This window comes from Lithobates pipiens, unplaced genomic scaffold, assembly GCF_037356315.1.
Source record: "Lithobates pipiens isolate NorthernLeopardFrog02 unplaced genomic scaffold, aLitPip1_a1.2 Scaffold_18, whole genome shotgun sequence".
NCBI lineage: Eukaryota > Metazoa > Chordata > Amphibia > Anura > Ranidae > Lithobates > Lithobates pipiens.
In genome coordinates, this window is record NW_027507758.1 from 22,123,975 (window position 1) to 22,136,143 (window position 12,169).

Sequence of the window (12,169 nt, forward strand, 5' to 3'; positions counted from 1 at the left end):
TTCCAGAAGAGCGTGCACGTCGCCGGCAGCAGAATCTCTGCCTCTACTGCGGTGGTTCGGGTCACTATGTCTCTAATTGCCCTGTCAAGACAAGTAAGTGTCTACCTTCTGCTTCTACCAGTCTCTCTGCATTGACTGCCAATTCAACCCACCTTGCTGTTCCTCTCTCACTACAGCTCCAAGGAAGGACGGTGACAGTCAACGCTATCATTGACTCCGGGGCATGCCGCTGCTTCATAGACTCCACCTTTGCGGGCCGACAGGGCATCCCGTTACGAGGCAAGGCTCATGAACTCTCAGTTTTTCTGGCCGATGGGTCTAGCATCAGTTCTGGAAAGGTAACTCAAGAGACTCTCCCTCTACCTGTCATTATCTCCTCTCAACACAAGGAATTCCTGACGTTGGATGTCATCTCCTCTCCAATGTTCCCAATCATTCTGGGCATACCCTGGCTCCAGGCCCACAACCCCTACATCAATTGGGTTACCAGAGAAGTCACATTCCCATCTTCCTATTGCTTGAAACACTGCCTAACAGATTCCACCAAGCCTTCCGCCACCCTTTTATGTGTAGACTCTGATCAAGACCTACTGCAGACTGTGCCCAAGCACTATCATGACTTTATTGATGTGTTCAGTAAAAAGGGAGCAGACACTCTGCCTCCTCATCGTCCCTATGATTGTCCGATCGAACTACTCCCTGGGGCCGAGATTCCTTTCGGACGCATATTCCCTTTATCAGAAAAGGAGCAGGGGGCACTGAAGACCTACTTGGACGAGAACCTAGAGAAGGGGTTCATCCGTCCTTCAACTTCCCCAGCAGGAGCTGGAATCTTTTTTGTCACTAAAAAAGATCAGTCCCTCCGTCCATGTGTGGACTATAGAGACTTAAACAAGATTACGGTTAAGAACCGCTACCCCTTACCCTTGATACCCGAACTCTTTCAGAGACTGAGATCCGCTAAAATATTCACCAAGTTGGATCTAAGGGGGGCGTATAACCTAGTTCGCATCCAGGCCGGGCATGAATGGAAAACAGCCTTCCGGACCCGATTCGGTCATTATGAATATTTAGTGATGCCCTTTGGGCTCTGCAACGCCCCGGCCACATTTCAACACCTAATCAATGACGTGTTTAAGGATTTCCTCGACGTGTTCGTGATTGTCTACCTGGACGACATTTTAATATTTTCCAACTCTCTTGATCAGCATCGAGAACACGTCCGTAAAGTCCTAGACCGCCTTCGCCAGCACCGACTCTACGCAAAGGCTGAGAAATGCGAATTTGAGTTACAGAGCATCCGATTCCTGGGACTAGTAATCTCTCCAACGGGTATCAGGATGGATCCCCAAAAGGTGTCTGCTGTACTAGATTGGCCAGCGCCTCTGGATAAGAAGGGTGTACAACGCTTCATCGGTTTTGCGAACTTTTATAGAAAGTTCATAAGAGACTTTTCAGCTATAATTGCGCCCATCACGCAACTGACCAGACAAAACTTCCGCTTCTGCTGGACTCAGGAGGCCCAGAGTGCTTTCGAAAGACTTAAAAAACTCTTCACGTCCGCCCCAATTCTCAGCCATCCGGACCCGTCTCTACCCTTCATCCTCGAGGTAGACGCCTCTGAAGTGGCCGTAGGAGCGGTCATCTCCCAACGTCAAGGCAACAAGGACCTAATGCATCCCGTGGGGTTCTTCTCCAGGAAACTCTCTTCCGCGGAGAAGAATTACGACGTAGGCGACCGAGAGTTGCTCGCCATTAAGGCCGCCTTGGAGGAGTGGAGATACCTATTGGAGGGCGCTGCTCACCCGGTACTAATATACACAGACCACAAGAACCTAGAATATCTACGGTCTGCCAAGCGACTGAGACCCCGACAAGCCCGCTGGGCCCTGTTCTTTTCACGTTTCTCCTTTCACATCACGTACCGACCCGGATCGAAGAACGTGAAACCGGATGCGCTGTCACGGATGTATGACAATCCTAAGGACTCATCTGTTCCTGACACCATTTTACCTGCCGGGAATTTTTTACTTTTACAGCCTGACCTCCTCTCTCTGATCAGAGAAGCATCCTCTGACTCCTCAAGACCCCCCGGAATCACCTTAATGTCCAGAGATGGCTTGTTCTGGAGGGGAAGTCAAATTTTTGTCCCCAAGAATGTCCGAGTTAAGGTGCTGTCCCTTCTTCATGACCACCCACTGGCAGGCCACTTTGGGGTCCGTAAGACCCTTGATCTGGTACAACGCACGTTCTGGTGGCCCAATTTGAAGGACTTTTGCGAAAAGTACATCAGCTCTTGCCCCGTCTGTATCCAGAACAAGACACCCAGGAACCGGGCTTGGGGACTGCTGAAACCCCTACCTGTACCCGACAGACCCTGGAGAATGATTAGTATGGACTTTATTGTCGAGCTTCCATGTTCTGAGGGATGTTCAACTATTTTTGTGGTTGTAGACCGGCTATCCAAAATGGCCCACTTCTCACCCTTAAAAGGCACCCCATCTGCCGTGGAGACTGCCCACGTGTTCATTAAGGAGATTGTGAGGCTACACGGGATTCCAGCGAATATAGTCTCCGACAGAGGAGTGCAGTTCACCTCACGCTTCTGGAGGGCCCTGTGCGAGATCCTGAAAATTGAGCTGGCACTGTCCTCGGCCTATCATCCCCAAACTAATGGGCAGACAGAAAGGACCAACCAGACTCTTGAGCAGTACATTAGGTGCTTCACATCATTCGTACAGAATGATTGGGTGTCCCTGCTGCCTTTGGCAGAATTTGCCTACAATAATGCTTGTCATTCGGCCACCGGTCAGTCCCCTTTTTTCGCCAATTATGGCTTTCATTTAACCTTTTTGCCTGATTTTCTTCCAGAAACCTCAGTTCCAGCGGTCCAGAAGACAGTGGATTTCCTCAGCCACAATAACCGGGTGTTGCAGGAAGCAGTGGCCAAGGCCCAGGCAGACAGTAAGAGAGCCTTTGACCGGAGAAGAAGAGGGGAACTGATCCTACAACCTGGCGACCAGGTATGGCTTTCTACCAATAACATTAAAATGGCTTGTCCCTCCAGGAAACTTGCACCTAAATTTATGGGACCATTTCCGGTTAAGAGGAAAATTAATGAAGTTTCCTACGAGCTAACCCTGCCTGAGTCGCTTAGGATTCATCCTGTGTTCCATGTGTCACTGCTGAGACCTGCCACCCCTGATCCCTTTCCTGATAGAGGAACTAGACCTCCAGAACCCATCTTAGTGGATGGAAACGAGGAGTACGAGGTGGAGGCCATCCTCGATTGCAGAAGAAGACAGGGACGCATCCAATTTCTGATCAAATGGAAGGGATTTGGGCCAGAGAACAATTCCTGGGAACCAAACAGCAATATCCATGCCAGGCGGTTAATTCACGCATACTTGTCTGCCCATCCAGAAAAGAGGAACCTGTTGGGCATCCGGAGGCTGCCCCTTGGGAGGGGGCAATGTCAGGAACTTACCAGCAATAGACAGGTACAGCTGCGTGCACACAGGCGTCGGCGTGTGTCTTCTGCGCGTTCGCGTACGCGTTCGCGTGCGCGTTCGTTTACGCGTTAGTGTGCACGTTCGCGAGTGGCGTTCGTACGCGCGCTCGTCCACGTGGTCGTGCGTGGCGTGCGTGCGCTCCTTCCCGCCACTGAGCGTTTAAAGGACTCTCAAGTGCGCCGGTGCGGCGCTGTTTCGTCTCAGCTTCCGTGTGTCTGAATATCTGATCCTGAACCCGGTTACCTTTGAATACCTGATCCTGAACCTGATTACCTGCTACCGTTATCGACCCGGCTTGCTTGACTTCTCTGCCTTCTCCAATCCCGACCCGGCCTGCCTGACCTCGAAACCTCTTCTGCTTGTGATTCCGTTGCCGACCTCTGCCTGCTTACCGACACCTCTTCTGCCTTCCGTTACCATCAGTCTGCTTACCTTCTGACCCGGACCGTCTGACTCTTCTCCAGCCTGCTGCCAGTTCCAACCTTCGGTCTCTGAAGCTACTGCCTGCATTTCTCAGCTTCCAGCAACCCGCAGTCCACTCAGCCTTCAGAGGGATCTCCGCTCTTCTACCAGCTCCAGCGGCTCTATCCAGCAGGCCCTCCTACCCACTGTGCTCTCGAGACCGCTGTTCCCATTCCAGCGGCTCCTGAACCAGCGCTGTAAGAGAGGTCTCCTCCTACAAGTCGGGCTCCACATCTGGACTTTAACAGAGACTTTAGCCAGGAGGCGATTTTTACAACCACTGTTGACGGAGATGAGAGCCCAGAATGTGAAATATAACTGGGGGTTCCCAGCATGCCTACTGGGGGTCAAAGATGGTAGAACGGCAAGGCTGAGACTCCAGGAAGATCTAGTGGACTTTTGTAATAAGCTTGATCTGCGCATACCGGATCTGCCGGGTTGGACTAATGATGAGGGGGAATAAACACAGTTAGTGGACAGGCGGGTTTAGGTAGGGGGAGGTGGGAGAGGGAGGAGGAGGACGGCTGGGGGGAAATGGGAGTATGCGGGGGAGACAGGACATGTGCCTTCTCACTCCCCCCTGGGGGGGGGAATGGGAAGAGGCGCTGGTTAAGTAACACAGTACCCTGAAACAAGTAGATTGAGAGGATGGTTTGGGAGTACAAAACCATCACCCAATCGAGGGTCGAGATTGGACGCAGGGAGAGGGTGGCGGGTTGGGGGGGAAATGGCGGGGGAGGGAGGAAGGAATGGTGGGGAGAGGAGGGGGAGGTAGGGGAAGTGGATAACGAGATTATTTGTAGACCACCCTAGTAATTTAGGAATATACCAGGATATGGGAGGAAACCGTGTTAGCCATATAGGGGAAAAAAAAGGCCTAGATGGTAGGAACCATTTTTCACATATAATGTAAAAGGCCTGAATACGCCAACAAAGAGGCATAAGATCCTCGCGGAATTAAAAAGATACGACGCAGATATTGCTGCCCTGCAAGAAACACATATCTCCCTAGCATCAAACACTAGATTATATTCTAGGAAATTTCCGACCTGGTATTATAGCGATACGATATCTACAAGAAGTAGAGGAGTAGCAATAGGCTTCTCGAGAAAAAACAGGTTCCAACTAGTAGACAGAATGAGTGATGCAGAAGGGAGATATCTGTTTCTCCTAGATGAGATGGATTGTACAATAGCCAATATTTATGCCCCCAACTGTAACCCTATTGGTTATCTGAGTGGATTTTTAAGGACTTTGATGGAGTTCAAAAATGGATACGTGATTATGATGGGAGACATACATTTTTGTATGAACCCGAGAGTGGACAGTACATCCGGGGCACAGAGGGGTAGAAATGAACAGCTAAAAAAGTTGGAGAAAAAATTATATACCAGCCAACTGCTGGATGGTTGGAGGATCATGAACCCAAAAGCCCAGGATTACTCATTCTACTCTCCGGTCCATGGCTCATACTCGCGTATCGATTACATATTTATCGATCATGGTTTATTAGACTGGGTAGAGGAAGCTAAAATAGAGGCAATTACTCTATCGGACCATGCACCAGTGAAAATGAAAATGAATATTCCAGGGAGCAAGGTCAGACCAGTGTCATGGCGGATCAATGAAGATCTGATACAAGATGAGGAAGGCAAGGCCAAAATAGGTAGAGAAATTGACCGGTATTTTTGCAATAAACAAAACGTCAGAGATAGCAGGTCACATAGTATGGGACGCGCATAAAGCCTATATCAGGGGAATTTTAATCGCCATGGGGGCGAAAAGGAAAAAAATGCGGGCCGAGACTATGAAGATACTAATGGAGGAGATTTATAAATTAGAACAAGAACACAAAAAAGGACAGAACCAAAAAGAGGTGCAATATAAAAAATTAGTAGGGAAGAACTGAAGGGCCTGCTGGAACAAGAAACTAATAGGGTTTTTAATGGTCTGGCCCGGGAACGATATCGCTGGGGAGATAAGCCGAGTAGATTCCTACCCAAGATGCTCTGTAAAAAAACAAAACAAAAATTTTATTGGTAAAATTCTAAACAAGAAAGGTACTATGGTTCATACAACAAAAGAAATAGCAGAGATGTTCAGGAAATATTTTGAGGGGATATACTCGGATAGACCCCCAGGGATACAGGATGAAGCCAGAGAAAAAAATATCTGCACATTTCTAAAAAAAATTAGACTTCCCAAAATAACTAATCAAGATAGGGAGACTCTTGAAAGGCCAATAACGGAAGAGGAAATTAATAAGGCATTGTCGGCATCAGCTTCGGGAAAATCTCCCGGACCAGATGGGTTCACAATGTTCTATTATAAAAGATTTAAAGAAAGTTTGATCCCAAAAATATGTCGATACATGAATGGGTTAGGGCGAGTATAAAATGAGCAGGGAAGCTCTGCTGGCCACAATCACCCTAATTCAAAAAATAAATAAATAAATAAATAAAATAAAAATAAAAATAAGCCTCTTGCTGCCATCACCCCAGCAGGTTCAAGCCTCTCCTGTTTGGAAGTCCCTCCTGTACAGTCTCTAAAGGAGCTTTATGGAGGGAACCCCCGTTCTGGTGGTCTCAGGGGACATCTGGTTCTGTTTTATAAGCTTTAAATAAGCTTTCATTTCTGCAGTGGACTCCCTTGCTATACTAAAATGCTTTTTTTCTTAGTTTTACCTTTTTTTTTTTTTTTTTCTTCTTCTTGGGTTTGCTGGGGCTTGCTGTCCTCCAGTTCAGCTGTCATGGCCGCCGCTAGTGTCCCTGCTATTCTGCACATGTCAGTTTTTGCAGCTGGATCGTTTTCTTCTCTGGAGAGAGGTTTTTCCCTTATCCAAGATGGCGCCGGTATCCTCGGGACGCTCTGCGCATGCGTGGAGCGTCATTCGGCCGCCGCTATGGCACCTTTTTTAAAATCCAGTTGTGTGCTTCTGCATACTGCTGTTTGCCTAATACTGCCCTGTATCCTCTTTTTTCTGCTGGATAAGGTAAGACCTTTTTCTTTCTGTTACATTACATTGTCTCTCTTGTTTATGGCATCTGCAGTCTTTGAGTGTTCTAGGTCTTAAAGGGGCAGGCAAAAAAAGAAAAAATTTATTATTGTTTTTTTTGTTTTTTACCTGTTTTTGGTTTGCGAGAAAATTATTTTTTATTTTCCCTTTAGTCTATACTGTCTACCTTTTTCCATGGAGTCCACTGCCCATGCAGACCACCGTCAGCAAGAAAGGTAAGAGGCTCTACCGCTGTAGGTAAGTATTGAAGAAGGGGAGGAAAAAAGAGTGCCGACTGCTAAAATGCTGCATTTTTTTTGGCAGCCCTACCAGAGCAAGAGGAGTAAGTTCCAGACATGGAAGAGGATCAAGTCGCACTTCTAGCAGAAGATCACACAGAAGTCGCTCAAGGTCCTCATCTCGTCAGAGACATGGTCGCTCTCAACACAGCCATTCGCACCACAGTCGCCCCCGGCATAGCCGGTCAGACCACAGGAGGTCTCCTTCCTCACATCACAGCCGTCACTCCAGACCCGCAGCTAACGCCTGCTGGATATGCGACGCACCAGCCCTACCAGACAAACTCGCCTGCCGTTTTTGCTTCAACTAAGCAACTAAAGAGAAGGAGGCGGACGCAAAGATGGCTACTGATCTTATAAGGGAATCAGTACGAGAATCTATTTTGGGGACAACAGTACCCGCTATGGATGTGGCAGTCCCTAGTACATCCGCTGCACAACCCTATCACTCCCAGACTTCAGAATCTTCTTCTGATAATGACGGTCAGGAAATGTCTGCAGGATTTGATTTTTCTTTGGTGGAGCCCTTCGCAAGATCAGTCAAAGAGGCTATTGGCTGGGAAGACGTTATAACTGAACCACAGAAAACTCGCAAGTATTTCCCCAACTTGAAGAGACATCCAGAGTCCTTTCCGTTTATTGAAAAACCCGGAGATCTCATTAAGGACGAGTGGTGCAGTATAAATGACAATGGTCCCAAAAATGTCCGATGTGTCCGCCATAATGTTGCAGTCACAAAAAAAATCGCTGATCGCCGCCATTACTAGTAAAACTAAATATATTAATAAAAATGCCATAAAACTATCCCCTATTTTGTAAACGCTATAACTTTTGCGGAAATAAATCAATAATCGCTTATTGCGATTTATTTATTTTTTTTACCAAAAATATGTAGAAGAATACGTATTGGCCTAAACTGAGGGAAAAAAATGTTTTTTTTATATATTTTTGGGGAATATTTATTATTACAAAAAGTAAAAAAGAATGCGTTTTTTTCAAAATTGACTCTCTATTTTTGTTTATAGCGCAAAAAATAAAAACTGCAGAGGTGATAAAATACCACCAAAATAAAGCTCTATTTGTGGGAAAAAAAGGACGTCAATTTTGTTTGGGAGCCACGTCGCACGACCGCACAATTGTCAGTTAAAGCGACGCAGTGCCGAAACGCAAAAAGTGGTCTGGTCTTTGACCAGCAAAATGGTCTGGTCTGTAAGTGGTTAAAGACGTACTTGATCGTAAAATGGACTTAGAATTAAAGAAAGCGTATTCCATGGCAGGGGGTTCCTGCAGGCCGGCTATTACCACGGCAGCGGTGGCAAGAGCCATTTCGGGATGGGCAACTAAGATAGAGAACGATCTTCTGGATGGCACAGAGATGGAGAAAATAGTTTCTTCTTTGCAAGAAATCAGGCTGGTGACTTTGTAGCAGAGGCCTCAGTGGACATCATAAGGTCCTCGGCCAGAACATTGTTGGCTTCGGTGACAGCAAGGAGGGCCTTATGGCTTAAACCATGGATGGCCGATACATCATCTAAGATTAATTGGTGCAAAATTCCTTATGATGGCTCTAATCTGTTTGGTGCCAAACTAGACTCGGCCATTTCCAAAGTCACAGGAGGAAAATCTGGTCTGATTCCCTCCGATAAAAGACCCAAGGCTCAGAGAGGGCCTTCTTTTAGACGCAATCTCCCAGATAAATACAGGGAGTCCAGATCCTACCGTCCCGGTAGAGAGTTTAGGAGAGATTGGAAGAATACTAAACCTTCCTTCCCGAGAATGCAGAAGACCAAGGCTACACGCGCAGGGGAGCACCCAAAATCATTTTGAAAGTTTGCCCGCCCACCCAGCCTAGGTGGGTGCCAGGCTAAGGGGTTTTCTTCAGATCTGGACAAGGCATATACAGGACCTTTGGGCACTGTCCACAATCAAGTATGGGCACAAGTGGGAGTTCGTGAACAAGTTCCCAGGAAACCACTTCCAGGCTACCATCCACACTATTCAGGAGAAATCTCCTTGTAGAATATGTAGCGGAGTTAAAACAAAAGGGGGGCTATTGTAGAGGTTCCGTCGGCTCAAAGAGGGAGAGGATTCTACTCCCTTTTTATTTTTAGTGAAGAAAAGGACAGGAGATTTTCGTCCAGTATTAGATCTCAAAAGGCGCAACAGCATAGTTGCCAACTGTCCCGAATTTCGCGGGACATTCCCGGGATTAGGACATTTGTCCCGAATTAATTTTGTCCCGGGAAATTCGGTTTGTCCCGGGAAATTGAATTACCCGTTTTTTTGGCCGCCGACCTCTAGCGGTCGGCGGCAAAAAAAATGTCTCCGCCAGCCGCCATTTTTAAGAAGACCAGAAGTTGGTCTACACCTGTGGCGCTGCCCACCCCTGCTGCTAGTGTGTGTTTGTGTCAGTGTAAAGGGCGGTGCCACAGTTAAATGTCTGCGCGCAGCAACGGCGGCATGTCGGGGGCCAGTCTGTCAATGTGGATGTCGGGGCGGGGGCCAGTCGGATATCGGGGGCCAGTGACAGTCATGGTATGTGGATGTCGGGGGCCAGTCTGTGAATGTGGGGGCCAGTCTATGGATGTCGGGGGCCAGTCTGTGAATGTGGGGGCCAGTCTGTGAATGTGGGGACCAGTGGTATGTCGGGGGCCAGTCTGTGAATGTGGGGGCCAGTCTGTGAATGTGGGGGCCAGTCTGTGGATGTCAGGGGCCAGTCTGTGGATGTCGGGGGGCCAGTCTGTGGATGTCGGGGGGCCAGTTGTATGTCGGGGGCCAGTCTGTGGATGTCGGGGGGCCAGTGGTATGTCGGGGGCCAGTCTGGAGATGTGGGGACCGGTCTGTGGAGTATGTGGGGGCAGGTCTGTGCAGGATGTGGGGGGGGCGGTCTGTGGATGTCAGAGGGGCACCAGATGTAAGGAGGGGCTCCGCTGATGGACACAGATGTGAGGAAGGTACCTCTGATGGGGCACCTGATGTAAGGACAGACTCCGCTTGGGACACCTGATGGCATCTGGTGGCAGGCAATGTGGCTAGTGACGCGCGCATGGCTACCACTGATTCTGCATTATGGTGAGTTGAATGCTTTCATTTTATATTACAATGTAATAATAGAAATAATGCGCTTCAATCATCCTGACACCATAACAATCATGGCGCCGGGATGATTGAAGCGCCAATACCAGGTATTTGGAGTATCTTTATCTGCTGATTTGTCAAACTCTGGAAAACACATATTGCTATTGTGGTGTAAGATCGGGGGGCTGCTGTCCCCCCTTTCCCTCTCCTCCCCCACCTTTCCCTGTCTCCCCCCCCTTTCTCTCTCTCCATCCCCCTCCTTTCCCTCTCCATCCCGCATTCATCTCAGACTCTAACCACACCTCTTTGAGCCACGCCCACTATTTTGTAAACCACGCCCATTTTTCGCCACGCGCGCCGCATTTTTACCCTTTCCTATGCCATACCTATAAATGCATGCCCCGCCCCCTAATTATACCACGACCCCCCCCTCAGCCAAAAAAGTGTCCCGAATTTTTTTACAATGTTGGCAACTATGCAACAGGAACATCAGAGTGAAAGCCTTCAATATGGAGAGTCTCCAATCCATACTCCTAGCGATAAGTCTGGGCGATTGGATGCTGTCAGTAGATTTGTAAGACACATCTTCACATCCCAATCCATCAAAAATTTCTTTGATTTGCCATCAATCATTGCCATTTTCAGTTTCGGTGCCTTCCATTCGGCATCTCGTCGGCTCCCAGGACATTCACCAAAGTTCTATTACCGTTAGTGGCATTCCTCAGAGGGAAAGGCCTTCGAATTCATCATTACCTAGACGACATCCTACTGTTGGCAAAAAGTCAAGAGATATTGCTTCAGCACCGAGAAATTCTTCTTTCCACAACTTTGAATGGATCATCAATTGGAAGAAGAGCAGTTTACAACCCACTCAGAAGATGGTGTTCCTAGGAGCACATCTGGACACCAAACTGAACAGAGTGCAACTCCCGCAGGCAAAGATTCAGCCTCTAATACAAAAAATGCGGAGGCTGCTATCAGCAAATCATCTGTCAGCCAGGGTCTGTCTGAGTATGCTGGGATCTATGTCTGCAACCATACCCATGGTGCAATGGTCCCAATGGCACATGAGGACCCTGCACAACTCTTTTCTCAAGCAGTGGGATGGAGTGTCCATGCATCAGATCATTGTCATCTCCAGGTCGGTGAAGTGATCAATATGGTGGTGGACACACCAAAGCAATTTAAAAAGATACAAGCTAATAGTCCCTCCGGACCCAGAGGTAGTGACTTCGGATGCTTGCCAGAGCGGCTGGGGAGCCCACTATCAGGATCTAGCAGCCCAGGGCCAATGGCAGTTCCAAGCCCTAGGAGTGGTTTCCAATATATTGGAACTCAGGGAGGCCTTTTATGCTTTGAGGGCATTCACGCCTCTACTGTCGGGAAAAAATGTGCTTATCAGAATGGACAACAGGGTGGCAGTGACTTATGTATAGAGACAGGGAGGTACCAGAAGTGTCACTCTGAAGAGGGAAGTTCATCCTATTTTAGAATGGGCTCAGATACACCTGGCAGACTTGAGAGCAGTGTATGTCCCAGCAGCACAGAATGTATTGGCCGACTATCTGAGTCGGAGATCGTTGTCCAACGAGTGGTCTTTGAGTCCTCAAATTTTTTTCTCTCCTGACGGAAGCCTGGGGGATGCCAGAGATAGACCTAGCAGCCACACCAATGAACACCAAATGCCGCAGGTTCCTGTCAAGAAATCCATTTCCGTCAGCTGAGGGAATAGCCTGTCTGGTCCATCCATGGAATTTCAAATTGGGGTACATATTCCCTCCTACTCCATTGATTGCGAGGTTTCTATCCAGACTTCGGAGGTC